Here is a 5,269-nt window from a genome sequence, read left to right as displayed (position 1 = left end):
GGTGTTTTTGGTACGATTCTCTTGTACTAGTAGTAGATGAGAGCCCGTGCGGTAGCTTTGTGCATAGCATATATAGATGGATGGATGGAATGTGTTTGGTCGCCAGACGGACGCTTCGTATAGCAACCTTGGGCCCAGAGAGATGTGAGGTACGCCCCACTAGTAGAAAACATGGCTTTGGTTCGGTCAGAAAAGAGCATTAATCCCGGTTGCATTATGAACCGAGACTAATGTGAGCATTAGTCCCGGTTCAAGCGGCTAGGGCACCGTACAAGCATTAGTCCCGGTTCAACCGTGACTTTTAGTCCCGGTTGGTGCTACGAACCGGCACTAAAGGGTGCGATGCCCATTAGTACCGGTTCGTGGCACTAACCGGTACTAAAGGTCCGGTTGGTCCCATTTTCAAACTCTACGCCCCCCTGAGGGATCGCCTTTTCAGTTTGCAAAATAAAATGATAAAAACTTCACAAATTAAAATACTTCCAGATGTAGTTATGTTACTACATGTACTAGTTAGGAAAATTTAAAAACTTCAATTTGGACATGTTTTGCAAAAAGTGTAGGGAAAATGTAAAACGGCTATAACTTTTGCATATGATGTCAGAAAAAACGTATAATATATCAAAATGTTTAGCATGAAAATCCGCATCAAATTTTAACGGCCTTTGGCCTGTTTGCAAATTTTTAGAATCCTCAAATTCTAAAAGGAAAAAGAGTTATGCTCAAATTTTAGTTTTTTTTTAAATTTTTGTGAAATCTGGTCAAACTACTTATTCAAGAAGTATTAGTGTTAATAAATAATTATTCAAGAATATTAGTGTTATTAAATAATTATTTCAATTTTTTTGAATTTTGGTCAAATCTGGTCAAACTGTGGTCAAACAATGGTCAAACTACTTAGGGCATCTCCAGCCGTTGGCCTCCCAGGGGGCGTCTAAAAGCGCCGCCTGGGGGTGAGCCGGCGCAAAAAATGGCCCTGGGGGCGAGTCGGTCCACAGCCGTCGGCCCCCAGGGCCGCCCCCAGGCGCGTATTAAAAAACAAAAAAAAAGAACGTTCGGCGAAGTTATGATAAAAACTAGTTAAATTTCGGCCAAACATGGCAAATTTCGGCGAAATTCGTCCAAACATTACATTAACCTAATCTAAAAAAAAAGAAAAGGGCTGAAGTCGTCGCCGCCATCGTCGTCGGCGGCCTTCTCCTCCTTGACGCAGGTGCCCCTGCTGGACCCCTGCCCGGCGTCGCCATGGCGAACAGGCGGCGGCGCGTCGTCGTCGTCGTCCTCGCTGTCGCATAAGACGACGACCCCGCCTTCCTCGCGGCAGCGTCGGCGCTCCTCGAAGCGGCGTAGGGCGGCGCACTGGCGCTCCTTCTCCTTCTCCCGGCGCACCTTCTCCATCGCAATGGAGTCCTGGCGCGCCCATTCGAGGGCCGCGTCGTCGTCGTCGAACTCCGCCTTCACCGGCGCCAGCCCCGGCTTCGTCTTCACCGGCGCCAGCCCCGGCTCCGTCTTTGGCTTGACGAAGCGCGGAGGAGCCGACGAGGAGGAGGCGCGCCAGCCGCCCTCGTTGATGACGATGCCGGCGCTGCGAGTGCGCCGGCCGAGCGGCGTCTCCGCCGCGGGCTCGGCCTTGACGCCGAGCAGCGCCGGAGAGCCGGAGGAGTGTGAAGAAGAGCGTGATGAGGAAGAAGACGAGGCGTCGAACCTCCTTGGCGCCCATGGCCCGACGCGTCGGTGCTGCACCGTCGCGGCCACCCTCGCCGGGGGGTACGCCAACGGCGGGTCATTGCCGCCCTCGAGGTACGTGAGCACGCCCTCGAGTGTGCGGCCGGGGACGCCCCACCAGAGGTGGCGCCCCTCGCTGTTCTGCCGGCCGCCGACCACCGGCGCGCCGTTGGTGGACGCCAAGCGCTGCTGCTGGCGGCGCTCGAAATACGCCGCCCAGGCCGCGTGGTTGTCGGCGGCGTACTGGGGGAGGGAGAGTTGGGCGTCGGTGAGGGACGCGCGCACGATCTCGACCTCCTCGGCGAAGTACTTCGGCTTCGCCACGGCGTCGGGCAACGGGGGAATGGGCACTCCCCCGGCGCTGAGTCTCCACCCCGTTGGCCCGGCGCGCATGTCCGGCGGCGCCGGGATGTTCGCCTGGAACAGGAGCCAGGACTCCTGTTCGCGGAGCGAATGGCGGCCGAAGCCGTTGGCCGCCGCCTCGTCTCCGGGGAAGCGTTCCGCCATGGCGACGGCGGGGCTGGGCGGGCTCGGGAGAGGTAGAGGGAGGGGCTGGGCGGCGGCGCTCGGGAGAGGCAGGGAGAGGGAGGGGCTGGATGGCGGCGTGGGGCGGGGCTGGTGTGGGCACAGGCGAGTGGAGGCCGCCGGCTTTTATAGCCGGGCCGCGCCCGTGTGTACGCGTGCGAGGAAGGGGAGGCGTTGGCGTGCCGTCCCGTGATGCGCCGCCCGTGAGGAATCAATGGCAAGGCAGACCGCTGCCTTGCCATTGATTCCTCACGGGCGGCGCATCACGGGACGGCACGCCAACGCCTCGGCGCCCGTGTGTATGCGTGCGAGGGAGGGGAGGCGTTGGCGTGCCGTCCCGTGATGCGCCGCCCGTGAGGAATCAATGGCAAGGCTGACCGCGGAAACCGAGGCCGTTGGGGGAAGACGAGGCGCCGAGTCGCTGACGCGGCTGGCCCGCATCTTTTTCGCGCCAAAACAGCTCGCCCCGGCGCCCCCGGGCGCCCCCGAGCGCGCCGGGTTCGGCCTGGGTCCGCCGGTGCTGTTTTCGGCCCAAGCCGGCAAAAAACGGGCTCCTGGAGACGCGACTGGGCCGTTTTTTCGGCGCCGGCGCGAAAAAATCGCTTGAGGAGGCCTTCCTGGGGCGCAGCTGGAGATGCCCTTAGGGCGTGTTCTGAACCCCTCCCACTCTCAGCTTCACAAACTCCACTTAAGAAAGGAAGCCGAACGCATTTGCTCCAAGAAGCTGAAATCGCGAAGCTCTCATGGGCCGTAGTGCATTTTTGTGGAGCGAGGAAACCCCAGCTTCGCAAATAAACAGAATCTGGAGTTCCCATGTATTTACAAGATTTTGCCACTGCCAAGGAAAACGATTGGCGCAACATACAAAACCGAGCCAGCCCTCCTCTCGAATCGTTCTCGCTCTGCTCCCTCGTTCACCTTGAACCCTCACCGCCGCCGCCAGTCCCGCCGCCACACCCGCTGCCCCCCGTCGCCGGCTGGATCCTCTCTTCCGCGTACAGATCCGGCCATATCGGCCACTTTCCCGCGGGATCCCCTGCTCAGCGGCGCTCGTCCCACCACCAGCTTGGAGCAGCGACCCCATTGGTAATGGCGAGCTCACCAGGACGCCATTGACGCCGGAGCCAGGAGCAGCAGCTCGGAGGCCGAGCCCCCTCGCCCAAACCACAAGGTGAGCTCCAACAAAGATGGTCTACCTATGTCAGACCTGGTGTTCGTGTACTGTGCATGATAACTGAATTTTTCTGCAGTGTATTATGTGTACTGCTAAGATATAAGCAGTATGAACTAGTACATGTTAGGGTGAATTTGATTTGTGAAGTTTAGTACTGGTATGATATTAACAGTTTGAAGTATTATGTGTAGTGCTAAGATATTAGCAGTACTAAAGATGACTTTGTGCGTAACGAAGCTGCTGCATAAGGCCGTCCCCATCGGCGCTAGCTAATTAATCTGGCGATAGGATTCTATAATCATATGCTGCTAGCTATAGTTGGCTAGCTTACCATCTGTCTAGAGGTTTATCTTCCTGTTTCAGCCTCTGCATATATGAAAGAGGCTAGCCAGCTACTCCTTTTTGTTGAGAGGCCACTGCTACTTTTTGCATATGTAGACATTAGTTTATTCGTGAAGTGTAGTTCCGATATGACATGATTTTGGCTTTGCAAAAAACTTCAGTTTCCCTATTATGCTTGTACATGTGAGGACCAATGTGACATGCATTTTCGTTGAGACGTGTCAAGCATGACTGCTGAATGGAGCGTTGAAAACACTCAGATTGTCTGTGAGTTGTTCGCCGAGCAAGTGGACACTGGAAATAGGCCAGGCAATTATTTGACCCCAAATGCATTTGATGAGGTGACAAGACAATTTAAGATGAGAACCGGGCTTGACTACACACATACGCAAATGAAAAACAAATGGGACAAGCTTAAAGCTGATTTCACCTTGTTCAAGAAACTCAAGTTTCGGGAGACCTGAGCCGGATGGGACTATGTGAACAACACCGTGTCACAAGATGATGAGTGGTGGAAGAAGGCTAAAATTGTGAGTTCTTTAGCTGTTGTATCATGTATCTTAATTTAGCCATATCTCTTTATTTACTAATAATGTGTTTCACTTGTTGTATTACAGGATATTACAGGTTGTGGCAAGTTCAAGAAGAAAGGACTTGCTAATGAAGAAAAGTTGCGGGTTATCTTTGGAGATATCACAACTGATGGTATTGACCGTTGGAACCCCTCTTCTGGTATACCTCCCCCCTCTAGTGCGGCAGTGAAAGAATCCATCAATGTTGATGAGATCGAGGATCTTGATTTGGATGATACAGAAGAACAAGCATCTGAGGCAACACCTAGTTCATCTAAAGTGAGGCTTGGAATCATCATTCCAGAGAAGAACAAGAAACCCAAGACCGCACAAGTGATGTGTGAGCAAGTTAGAAGGATTGGTGACATTGCCGAGGCTTCTCACTCATCATTTCAGTCTTTCCTAAAGCAAGATGAGGCGAACTGTGTCACCTCGGTCATGGATGAAGTCATTGCTTGTGGTGCAGCAGTTGATAGCGATGAGTTCTTCATGGCTAGCGAATTGTTTGTGAAGAGGGCGCAAAGGGAGATGTTTCTTTACATGCCTCTTGATTCTCGAAAGGGTTGGTTGCGTAGGAAGTATGAGTTGAAGTATGGGAAGTAGTTACTTTACATTCCATCTATGTGTCATGGTCGATTATCCTTTGCTCTCAAAACTATTTGTGTCTTTTATGTTGAACCTACTTCTTAAAGTATGGGAACTACTTGATACTATTCCATCTATTTATGTACGCATTGTGGAACCATCTTTTATGTCTATGTTGTTCAGCCTAGTGTTTGCTATTATTGTATGCATTATGCTTATGTTGTCGATCCAATTGGTGCTAACTTGTGTTTCATATTTTGGTGATTGTTTATATGCAGATGTCATCGGATAGTGAAAGTGATGATGACACTCATTATGAAAGAAAGAAAATTATGGTTTTCCAATA

At 52.6% G+C, this 5,269-nt stretch overlaps 1 pseudogene; it reads left to right on the top strand.

Moving 5' to 3' along the window:
* The first annotated feature begins 3,993 nt into the window (after positions 1–3,993).
* On the top strand, positions 3,994–4,941 carry LOC147982625 (L10-interacting MYB domain-containing protein-like; annotated as a pseudogene).
* Positions 4,942–5,269: the final 328 nt, after the last annotated feature.

Source organism: Triticum urartu, chromosome 3A, assembly GCF_056163025.1.
Source record: "Triticum urartu cultivar PI428250 chromosome 3A, HENAU_Tu73, whole genome shotgun sequence".
In the NCBI taxonomy this organism is placed as follows: domain Eukaryota; kingdom Viridiplantae; phylum Streptophyta; class Magnoliopsida; order Poales; family Poaceae; genus Triticum; species Triticum urartu.
The sequence above is the reverse complement of the archived record's forward strand: the minus strand, read 5'-3'. Positions and strand labels throughout refer to the sequence as shown.